The sequence below is a fragment of the Leptonychotes weddellii genome, unplaced genomic scaffold (genome assembly GCF_054177405.1).
Source record: "Leptonychotes weddellii isolate Sample4059 unplaced genomic scaffold, ASM5417740v2 HiC_scaffold_3538, whole genome shotgun sequence".
Lineage (NCBI taxonomy): Eukaryota > Metazoa > Chordata > Mammalia > Carnivora > Phocidae > Leptonychotes > Leptonychotes weddellii.
Window position 1 is genome coordinate 1 of NW_027954719.1, and position 12,468 is coordinate 12,468.

The 12,468-nt window shown below is 43.6% G+C and overlaps 1 long non-coding RNA gene across 1 annotated transcript; it reads right to left on the reverse strand.

Annotated features, from left to right (window-relative positions):
* Positions 1–9,977: 9,977 nt before the first annotated feature.
* LOC145719244 (uncharacterized) lies at positions 9,978–11,140 on the reverse strand. Its single transcript, XR_014142262.1, has 2 exons — positions 10,853–11,140; positions 9,978–10,770 (listed from the first exon to the last, which is right to left on the reverse strand). It is a non-coding gene; the product is annotated as an uncharacterized LOC145719244 (long non-coding RNA).
* Between the last annotated feature and the right edge of the window lie 1,328 nt (positions 11,141–12,468).

Sequence of the window (12,468 nt, forward strand, 5' to 3'; positions counted from 1 at the left end):
GCACGTTCTGCATGGAGCACTGGGTGTTATGCACAAACAATGAATCATGGAACACTTCATCTAAAACTAATGATGTAATGTATGGGGATTAACATAAGAATAAAAAAAAATTAAAAAAAAAAAAAGAAACAGGGCATCTGCAGCGTCTCAAAGCACCTCGTTACAAGATAGTAACTTTACCTAGCAGACACCACCTTAATCACGTGAGCAAATCTACCCAAACCAGAAATAAATTGGCATTGTGTACATCTGATAGAATGCATTGAGAAGAACCAGACATCACTACTGTGGTATCCTTCCTAAAAATGCAGAACCTCAATCCAATCAGGAGAAAACATCAGACAAACACCAAATGTTGGGCATTGTAATATAACTGGCCAATACCCTTCAAAAATATCAAGGTCATGAAAGACAAAAAAGACTGAGAAACTGTTCCAGATGAGGGAGAGATCACAACTAAATGCAAGCTGGGGACCTGAGTTGTATCCTGGACAAGTCAGAGGACATTAGTGGGGAAATTGGAGAAATTCTAAGAAGGTCTATGGGCTAGTTAATAATATTGAATCAATACCGTTTTCCTGTTTTGGGTAATTGTTCTAGGGTTATGTAAGATACTAACTTTAGGGGAAGCTGGGGGAGGGCAAGGCGTAAATGGAACTCTCTGAACTCTTTTTGCAACTTTTCTATGGGTCTAAAATTATTTCTAAGTAAAAATTAGAAAACAATAAATGTAGACTGAGTACCTTCTGGATCCCAGGCCCTCTTCCAGATGCTGGAGATACAGCAGTGAACAACCTGAGGTCCCTGATCTCAGGGGGCTTACATTGAGTGATAGACCCCATGTTAATCACTGACCATTTGTAGTAGAGATTATAAGAATACGATTCTTTAGAGATGGAATTATTCCGACTCAAGGTTTACATAATTTATAGTGACTCTCAGCTTCCATCTCAATGGTTTCATAAAAGCGAATGTACAATCAAGGACCAAGCATTGTTTACCACATTGCCAAACAGTTCTGGAATTTATATATTCCTTTCCAAAATTGCATGGTTACTAAGTCTTCTTGGTGAGCACAGCCTAATTTCAGCTTAATGTATTTCTTCTGAAATTGAATCATTCTGGTAAGATTGATGTGTGGTAAACCACACATTATCTGGATTGTACTTTCTATGTCACTATAGAAACATCAAGAACAATTCATACACAGTAAAATCCCTGGCTTGCACCTAAATTTCGACTTCATTTCCATTCTTTGGCTTTACAGTTCTTCAAAATCTGTGATTCTACTGATTTTCAACCAGATTAAAAACAGGATAAATTATATCCCAGTTGCTTTGAGCTGAATTTATTTGTCTGAGTTGTGTCAAATCACCTTCCCTTGGTGAGGAAACTGGGCAAGGGACAGCCTGGTGGGTCAGTTCTAATGCTGACTCCTGTCCCTGACCACAGAGTGCAATTGTGGGGATATTAAAGGAACCCCATAAAGTGAAACTGGCCAGAAATGAGGATGGAGTCAGAGCTCTGATATTTATGTGACTTATTCTTTGCCAGTATGTGCCAGCACTGGTGGGTCAGTCATGTAAAGGGAGCCGAGAGGAGAGAAATAGAATATGAAAAAAAAATTTGGCGTTGTGTGTGTTTTTCCAAGGGTTCGAGCATTTTTATCACATCTGGAAGAAAGTAAAATCATGTGAACCGCCTTTAATTCTAAATAGAGTGCTCAATGTGAGGAAGCAGCTTAATGAATTTCTTCAACAAGTTTCCGTGGCCATGTAATTGCATCTAAATAAAATTAAATCTACATACTTGGCTTCAACTTCTTTCAAACATGTTACAAACGGACAATGGCTCCTGAGTAAACCACAAAACAAAAATAGGTGAGGTACCTAGAATATTTACAGTGTGGAACACTTCCCCTACAACGTCGTGCTCTCTGCTTGACTGACATATTTCTTGGTACTAACTGTCTAAATGAATGAATCGGTGAAGTCCAGGCACACCTCTGAACTGACTTGAATGAACTGTTTACTCCGTGCCTGCCACCCCCTCTCCACATCACACGAGCAATGGTTGTGCTCAGTGAACGCCACCTTGATACTGAACTTTTCAGATTCCTGACCGGCAACTGGTGAGGTCTCAGGTAGGGTATCTATTTAATCACTGGGTCCCCATCCTCCATTCGGCCCCTAGGCTTAAACCACTGGTTTTCCTTAACCTCTGCAACCAGAAAAGTGATCCCCAAATAGATTAATATTTCTATTTTGTAATGTAATGATTAAGAACTTACTTAATATAATCCAGACTTATGTGACAGCACCAGCAGCAAGCTCAATGGGATGCCTAAAGAGAATTTTGGGGGAAGTATTTGTCAGATTGTTCCACTGAGTTTCCAGTGGGACAATTCAATTGCTTGATTTATTATTTTCTTCCCATAAGTTTATGATCCTAGTTATCCCAACCTATGTAACTTCTAAAAAAGGAGCCAAAAATGGATACTCATGCCTGTCTAGGAATGAGCAATGATGAAGTAAATGACAGTAATAGTAAAATTTATTATTTTTTATTAAAGATTTTATTTATTTATTTGAGAGAGTGAGTGGGAGAGAGCATGAGCGGTGGGGGGAGGGGGAGAGGAGTAGAGGGAGAGGGAGAAGCAGACTGCCTGCTGAGCAGGGAGCCCCATGTGGGGCTCCATCCCAGGACCCTGGGACCATGACCTGAGCCAAAGGCAGATGCTTAACTGACAGAGCCACACAGGTGCACCCAGGTGCCCCATAATGGTAAAATTTATTGAGCACTTACATGTGCCAGGTATTGTGTTCAGGTATTTATCAGTATTATCTCATTTAGTTTTCACCACAATCTTGTGAGGCAAATGGCTTTATTATCCCCACGTAAATGACTGATACAGAAATTGAGCCCAGATTTGAGTAAGCCGGAGCTCTGATCCCTGAGCTAGTGCTTAAAATGGCCAGACAAGTAAGGTCAGAAAAGCTATTGAAATGCAAGGAGACAGCAAGAACTCAGTGATGGAATGAAATGAGCAACCATTTGTGCTAAACAAAAATGTTTTTATTCTTTTATTTTATTGTAGTAAAATATACCTCACATAAGATTTGCCATTTGAACCATTTTTAAGTGTCTAGTTCAGGGGCATTAAGCACATTCACACGGTTTTGCAGCGGTCACCACCATCCATCCACAGAACTTTCTCATCTTCCTGAACGGAAACTCTGTACCCATCAAACACGAACTCCCCATTCCCCCTCCCTCAGCCCCCGGCCACCACAGTTCTATGTTTTGTCTCTGTGATTTTCACCACTTAATGAAATGGGACCTCAAAGAAGTGGAATCACACTGTATTTGTTCTTTTGTGTTTGGCTTATTTCACTTAGCAAAATGCCTTCAAGACTTATTCGTATTGTAGCATGTGTCAGAATTTCCTTTTGAAGGCTGAATAATATTCTGCTGTATGTATCTACCCCAAAACAAAAAAATACCCTTCAGAAAAAATAAATATTGGGGCGCCTGGGTGGCTCAGCCGGTTAAGTGGCTGCCTTCAGCTCAGGTCATGATCCCAGGGTCCTGGGATCAAGCCTCGTGTTCTGCTTCTCCCTCTCCCTCTGCTCCCTGCCTCCCTGCTCGTGCTCTCTCTCTCTCAAATAAGTAAATAAAATCTTTAAAAAAAAAGAAAAAAGAAATGTTTTAGTAGAAAATCTTAGAAAGGTGTGACTGTGTGTATGTGTGTATGTGTGTGTGTGTTTAAATGTACCTGGACATAAAAAAATACCATGATCTTGAAATGGCCAGGTATCTGCAAAGCATTTCCGGACTCTCTAGCACTTAATCACCCCTGTTAAAATTCTTCCCTGATTCCTTTCAGTTCGTTCTCTGAAAGCACATCACTTGGATTATGTTTGAGTCCACTTAGACTGTCAACTTCTTCAGGACTGAAGTTGAGTAGCAGTCTTCTTTGTGTCTGCCCTAGCCTACACCACAGAACTTGGCCCCAAGCAAGCCGTCAGCCCACACCTGGAATAAAGGGAAACAAAAAATTATTTCCAGTTTAAGTTTAAAGTTTCTCCTTAAGAAGATAACATTTGGCTGTGGGTTTAAATGTCCAATAATTTACATATCTATGGTTTATAGTTCAAAGGAGATATCAAATTTTGTGAACAATCATATAACAATCAATAAATGCCCAACACTATGCTAAGCACTTTACACAGATTATACCATTTAGTACGCATAGACAATATTAAATATAGGATATATTGTTGCCATTTTATAGACAAGGCCATAGTGTTTAATTGCACAGCCGGGCAAAAAGTGATGGAGTCTGAATTCCAGTCTGTCTGATGTCCAAATCTGTGTTCTTTACCCCACATCTACTCTAGGCTTTGTTAGGGCTATGCAAAGAAGCCTGTGTGTTCAGAGACTATGAGAAGTCGGGCAAGGTGTCAAATGTGGATTTTATGTTCACAGGCATCTTTTAATTTCTACTTGTGTGGTTGCCTTTAAGGATAACTGTACTTGTGGGAGAAAACACATTAAGAACTGCTGAGAATCTGGTTGCTTACAGGTGCTCTAATCTTTGCAATCTAGAGAAGGAAAATGAAATGAGCAAGAGAAGAAAACGGTTCAGTAAGAAAGAATGGGTTCAGTGAAAATGTACAACTTTGGAGGCCCAACTATTGATCCAAACAGTCCAAAGATACTTAAATATGCCCCTTCTTCAGCTGCTGACATGGAGTGGGATCTCGTGCCTGACAACAATGAGGGAGACAGATATCCTCAATATATTCCTGATGGAGGTGTGAATTGTTACAACCCTTTGAATAAAAAGTATGCAATATAGCGGTGCTTGGCTGGCTCAGTCGGTTAAGCGTCTGCCTTTGGCTGAGGTCATAATCCCGGGTCCTGGGATCGAGCCCTGCATCGGGCTCCCTGCGCAGTGGGGAACCTGCTTCTCCTTCTGCTCGTGCTCTCCCTCTCTCTCTAACAAATAAATAAATACAATCTTTAAAAATAAATAACTAAATACCTTACAATTAACAAAAAAGTATGCAATATATATTGAAGTAAGAAATATCTTTGATCCAGTGGTCCCACTACTAGAAATCTCCCTGTGGAAATAAAAGCATTCTATGATAAAAAAATGCATATAAGGATGTTTATTGTAGTGCTATTGGTTGTGATAAAAGCCTAGATCAATTTACATGTTCATCAATAAGGGAACAAATGGTTCTACAGTAGGGTCATCTATTCTATGGATTTAGCTGTTAAAAGACTGAGTTAGGGGGCGCCTGGGTGGCTCAGTCGTTAAGCGTCTGCCTTCAGTTCAGGTCATGATCCCAGGACCCTGGGATTGAGCCCCACGTCGGGGTCCCCGCTCAGTGGGAAGCCTGCTTCTCCCTCTCCCACTCCCCCTGCTTGTGTTCTCTCTCTCGCTGTGTCGCTCTCGGTCAAATAAATAAAAAAAATCTTAAAAAAAAAAAGACTGAGATCTTTGCCAATTGGGGGCCAAAGACCAGGCCAGATATTGTTAATACACTGTAAAGTGAATCAAGCAATGGTCTGGTAATATGTTAGAATTCATGTTAAAACAAACAAACAAACAACAATAGTGAAAAGCCAATTAGCTCTGTTTTTATAAGTATGGATAAGGTTAGAAGGTGATACACAACTCAGGCAGTTAAACTGGTTACCCGAAGTGGAGTAGAAATTGGGAGGTGCAGGAAGAAACTTTTTGTCCATATGCTTTTTTTGGATTATGTCATTTGTTATAATGGCACAGATTGCTTTTACAGTATAAAAGATTAATTGAGAAAACACATATTCTTCAAATGATTCTTCATAAACAAAGATGATTAATTTTACAGTTTTAACTGCTTTAAATGGTTATAAAAAGAAAAATCCCCAGGATAAGTCTGTTTTTTCTAACTCTTCTTCCAGCCTTGATTTTTTCTGGTGAAGCTCCCATCTGCCTTCTGTTGGAATCTATATTTCTCACTGAAGTCTTACAAATGTGCTACAGTAAGCACCACCAACAAATTCCCATTTACATGATGTTGCATCCCCGTGATGCTGCCTGGTCTCGTACAACTTTTAGTTAGTTATCAGTCTCTGTCATGTCTCTCTGTTTTACACAGATCCCTTTGTGTGCAGTGACTCTGCTTCATTCCTGTTTGACCCCCAGCATCCTTGTTACTCGGTCAGGAGAATGGTTTGCAGTCCTTGCCTTCTAGAACAGCTCAGCAGATTTCCACCCTATCCACTTCCTTCCTGATCCACTCTTGGCTTCCCTGATGCCTCACTCTGCAGTACTCTAACATCATAAGTTGAAAGAACATAATGAAGGGAATTAGGTGCTTATAACATTGTGGGGAGGGGTGGAGGAGCAGGCTCTAGACTAGGCTCCCCAGGAATGACTCCAGGGCAGGACTGACCTGCCCCACCTAGCCAGCTGCTGCCTCTGAGGCTGCACCTCTTGCTTCTGACCCAGGGATCAGGAAGCTGGACCCAAGAAGGGACCACTGCTTCTGCTGACCCCCAACAACTGACTGTCTCTTGATATCCAGGAAGCTAGTAAATGGATGCTGGAATGCTGGTGCAGAAAACTTGAAGTCTCAGGGGTTTTGCCTCAACAGAAAAACAGCCAGAAGGGGCAGAAAGCTGGCCTCGGTCTCATGTCTAACTTTTAACTCTTGTCTAAGTGTATCTCACTACTCAAACTTATTTCAAGAACAGAATCCTAGCTGCAAAGGAGATACTTCGTTTGTCTCTCCTGCTTGAATGTAGCCCTGTGGGAGCAGAGACCATGTCTGTTGGTTCACCACTATACCACCAGCAGCTACCACAGTACCAGGCACACAGTAATGTATAAGGTAACAATGCTGGATCCAGGCACCACCCTAAGCTCTTTGTGTGCATTAACTCATTTAATTCTCACAACAAACCTCAGATGTAGGTATCATTATTCTCCCCAGTTTACAGATGTAGAACAGGCACAGAGAGGTGAAGTAAGTTTGCTAAGACCGTACAGTAGTAAAGAGGACTGAACCCAGCAGTTCAGACCCAAGGCCTGTACTTATTCAATATGTTTTACTGCCTCAATGTTTATTGCAAGTATGCCCATTTAAATGTTTACTGAGTTGTATTACACAGATAATTGATCCTATGCAATTTCATAATTACAGAGTACTTTTATAAAGTAAAATCTAACATGTTTAACTATGGAGATGGTTATACTTTGTTACCATTTGTACTGGTAACTTTTTTTTTTAACCTTGCCAAACCTATGAGATAATCTGTCCAAAGGTGAATACCGTTAGTGATTCAAGTGGGCTGAAGTAATATTCAAGTACTTCATACATCTTAGACTCATAAAAACTTCTTAGTAGCTAGAGAAATATGCTTGAGTATATATATATGTATGCATATATATGTATAGATGTACTCTATATATTTGCTAATACTTTAAGAGAACTTTATGTGCTGCATTAATCAACATAAGAAGAGCAAACAATGAACATTAGGCTCCATGTTTGTCCATTCCTAATTTAAATGTTAAACAATACATAAGTCAATTATAATTTAAATTGTCTTAATCACTTTCAGTTGTCATTTCATTGTGGCTTTGGGAAAAGCAAAAATGCACAGGATGGAAGATTGGGCAACTTTTCCCCAAAGTTTAGCTCTGTTACTGCCATGAGATGCTCTTATTCCCATATTTAACAACAAAAGTAAAACTTGCTGTTATTTGGTAGTTCTGAGAAGGGTGTGATGATGTTTATAAAGATCTTTGAACTGCTAGAAGAAAGGTAGTAATACCAAAGCATAAGCCTCTTAAATAGTGCACTATTTAATGAGGGATAGGTGATTCAGGAGGACTCTGAGTCATTATTAAGGTGATGCTCTAAAATAGTAATAGAGGAATTATTCCAAAGATGTTTCATGTATTCTTAGACTACCAGAGATTTAAATTCTCATATAGTTCTAAGACTATATGATATTTGAAGCAATACTGAGAAGACAAAAACAGTCGATTTCAAAGGTAATGACTTAAAATGGGCAGAGGTTTCTTCATTATATAGATTGGAAAACTGGGATACAGCCAGTTCACACTTCCCATTGAATTCATGGTGAATGGGTAGCCATTGTCCCATATGGGAGTGACAGGGAACTTCCTCAGCATGCTGTACTTGCTAATTGCTGTTTGCACACTGGAGATTCCCAAATGCTTTCTGGTAAGAGAAATGTCCATCTAGCTGTGGAGGAGCCAGTTCAGCCAAGGCTAATTTGCCCATGGATAACAGTTCTTAGGCAAGCAAAAAAATTGCAGTTTGTGACAGCTTTAGGGCTGTCAGTTCACAGCTAAAGATGTGTGAGACACCATCCCGTGGAGTGTTCGTCAACCTCAACTTTTTTTTTTTTAACCTTAAGCCATCTCTTGACAAACACAGTTTTTGTATTCTCCTTTAAGGATGACTGAAATTTCAAAATAAATTTCGTGAATAAAAATTAATCAAAGGAAAGGTAAATTTAGAATATACTTTTCCAACTATTTAAGCACTCCCATCCTCCTAGGTTTTTCACGGCTTAAGATACATGCTTCTTGTGTGGTACAATCTTCTGCGGATGCTAGGTTAGCTATTCTGGAGAGCTATCCCCAGATGGGCCCCGATACGTGCATGGATTGCGCTTGAGAACTTGGACTTTGTGCCTACGCTTAGATTACTGTTCATTTGCTCATTTATTTTCAGGACAAACTGCACTGCTCCTTCATGGCAGCAGCCTCAGTATGTCCTTTCTTTTGTGGTGCTCCCTAGGGACTTAAATTCACGTAGTACCGTACAGGCTTACTTACAGCACCTTCATTTGTTTCATTTGATATTCCTGTCCCCGATTACCCTGGCAATCGGTTAAAGATTTGTCAGCACCTTTGCTCACAGGATTTTCCTCATTTGGTTCGGTTTACTACACGCTACCCATAAATGATGCAGATGGAATTCATTTCCAACACCGGAACGTGACAACTGTTTCGGTTTGGGTCTATCCTTAATAAAACCGAAGAACAGACGCCCGCAACTGAACGCTGTAGATTTTGACTTCTATTTCTAGCTTGGTAAGTGTGCTTGTCAGATTTCCCCAACGGCGGGTTTGCTTCCAAAAGGAGGGGTGTTTCCTCATCTGCTTTTGCATCACTGGATTGAATTCAGGAAGCAGTAGACGTTGGATTGGAACACGACAGAGAATGTTGCCCTACCAATAGAGGGATGGGTAGATTTAGAGAACAAATTGACAAATCCCGTCCTGTTTTCCACAGGGTATATTTTATATTTCTAGGCGGGCGACCTCAGATCAGTTTTTCAAAAGTTTTTTTTTTTCTTTTCAGTGCAGACGAGACGCTCTCTGAGAGCCAAAAATGAGTGTCAGCGTGCCCCACCCCATTCGCCTCCAACGGACCTCATTATCCTTCCCGCCCACAAACAGCCACTACTACAATTCCCAGCAAACATCGCGCAGCGCCGCAAAAGGACCAGGCCCCACTGGCAGGCTGGGAGTTGTAGTGAGTGAGCCTGACTCCTCTTTCCTTCTATTAGGCATTCCCACTTGGAAGACGGTGATGCGCTGCTACAGCAGGCTCTCCAGTTTCGCAGTCGGAGCCAAACGTGACCGAAGATTGCGCCCTTCTGCCTTGCGGTGCGCACCGCATCGGTGCCACGGAGTTTCGCTCCGCCCTCTGTCCACGCCCGTTCCCTTGACAGCTTGAGTTCCGAGCGGCCGCGAGGCCCGGAACGCGCAGGCGCAGCAGCCGGCGCAGCGCAGGGCAGGACTCGAGGGCGGGACGAGCGCTAGGGGCTCCCGGCCGCCGGGGCGCGCACGTAGGCACGCAGAGGCCGTCACGTGGGGTGCCGAGGATCGCAGTGCGCGTGGCCGCGGCGGCTGGTGTGGGGTTGAGTCAGTTGTGAGTCCCAGAGCTGCTGACCCAGCGGGCGGCCCAGGGGCCCGGCCACAGAGCGGCAGGCGTCGGGGGTTCGGGAGCCGTGAGCTGGCCCCATCATAGAGCTCGGCCGAGCCGGCGCCGCCGTCGTCCCCCGTCCCCAGCCAGCAAACCGCCGTCGCGGGCGCGCCCCCGCTCTGCGCTGTCTCTCCGATGGCGTCCGCCTCCGGGGCCATGGCGAAGCACGAGCAGATTCTGGTCCTCGACCCGCCCACAGACCTCAAATTCAAAGGTAGGCAGGCAGAGGGCAGCTGCCCGGGTGGGGCGGGCGGACGGCGTGATTTAGGGTGGGTGGGGGGGTCGAGGGAAGGTCGGCGGCGGGCCGCGAGTGAGCGTCCCCTCCCCCACGCCCCGGCACTTTCCATTCTCCGGCGGCGCCCCGCTCCGGCCCTCGGCCTGCCTGCCCCGCGCCCGGCCCGCTCCCTCCCTCCCTCGCCCGCTCGCGGCTCGATGCGCGCGCCGGCCGGGGCGAGGCGGAGGGGCCCGGCCCTGGCGCCGCCGCCGCGGCCGCCATCTTGCGGTCCCGCGGGGGCGCCTCCCGGGTGCTGCCCGCGCTGCTGCCCGCGCCTGGCAGTCGTCCTTGGCCCCTGAGGGCCGTCGGCCGTTGTCTGGGAGGGTGTGGGTGGGCGGTGACCTTACAGAGTGCGCTCGGGTCTGCGGCGGGAAGGGGGGTCTGGGGGTGGCGCAAGTGCGTCGGTCGCCGGAGTCGGCTGTCAGCGGCGGTGGGAGGCAAGACGAGGCGGTTGTGCGGCGGCCCTGGACTCGGGTCCGAGAGAGAACCACCCCTCGGCCTTGAGCAGGGGCTGGGTGGAGCCGGCCCTCGCAGAGGGGGTTGCTGTCTACCTTTTTACCTTGTTTAGAATTTGGCTGTCAGGTCCGAGGAGCGCTAGGGAGGCGGAGAAGCCCATGAAGTCCTCTGGTAATGACTTACCCGGTTGTGTTGGCAGAGACCCAAGCGCGTGCGGGCAGGAAAGCTATGCGTCAGCCCGGGAATTGATAGTAGTAGGTTAATAGTCGACGTCTTCCTGGTCCTCCAGTATGACATTTCAGCTCACCTTTCGCGTAGGGCGGACCTGGCGTTTGCTCTTGTTTCGTCTTTGGCTTAGCTCTTTTGCTGCGGAATCTTCAGCGTTGGGGACTTTTTGCCTTTACGTTTGCGGGTTATGAGAAGGCTGACGAGGTGTCACTCCGCTCTGGAGCGCCCTTGGTGTACTTACACTTCGTAGCAATGCTTGTGATAAATTATTAGTCCGATTTGGTGATTCCTCAGGAATACTGAAGGGCTCTTTGGCTCATTTGGTTGTCATTATGTAGGGTACTTTAGGGAAGAGCGTTAAACTGGCTTTTTAGGAATCCCGAAAACGTGTGGAGATCTAAAATGGAAAGCAGATTCCTTCCTGTCTTCATTTAAAGTGTAAAGTGAATCGCCTTTTGGAAGGTTCATTATCTTGTATTTCAATTTCAGCAGTTATGATGAGAGCAGTTTTTGTGAAATGTGTAACTATTTCAGTGCTTAAATTAAATCCTTTATTGTTGTACAAGATCGAGTCCAAAGGAAAAAACAATTGTTTTCCATAGGCAACGTTTTAAATAGTTTTAGGAATTTTAAAATATTGTTTTCTGGTATTGTGAGAGTAATATTGTATAGCTCCTTTGTTTTGCAAGCTTTTTAGTACATTTGCAAATTTCTTTGGAGTGAGCTGCTTGTTCAGTAAGGATTTGGTTTTAAGACAACTCAAATATTTTGAGGGGCACTAAGTGTATTTTATTGTAACAAGTTTATGTGTGTGGCATTTCACATAGTTTTACCTGAAAGAAAACAAAAACACCTTTGGGGAATCATGAAATTGCCTTAGATAGCCATTATCTTTGGTCGGAGGAATTTAATGTAACCCCTGTAATGGGGTGTGTTCTCTTGAGAAGTTAAAAGAACTTTTGCTTTTACTTTTTGACAGGTTGAGTTTACAGAGGAAATTTCCTCTACTGGATAACCGTATTGCCGTTAGGGACTTAGAAGCCTTTAAAACCAGTTTTAGGCCAGGATATGTCCGCAGAATTTGAAGCTTTCTTCCTAGAAAAGTTGTAACGTTGCCATAGTAAGAGACTAATAATAGTGGAGAAGCAAGCTAAAAAAACAACTCAACCCTACACAGTAACATTCCTATGTTTCACTTATTTTAGGTATTGAAGAGTTATTAGTCATGATTATAGAACAGGTTTTTCTTGTGTTATACATGAAAGTAATTCACAAGGACCATTTTTAAAAGTTTGGATATCAATAACCACTTTTTAAAATTGACTTCAAAAAAAAGTATTTCATTATTATGCAGCCATCAAAAGGAATGAGATCTTGCCATTTGCAACGACGTGGATGGAACTGGAGGGTATTATGTTGAGTGAAGTAAGTCAAACAGAGAAAGACATGTATCATATGATCTCACTGATATGAGGAATTCTTA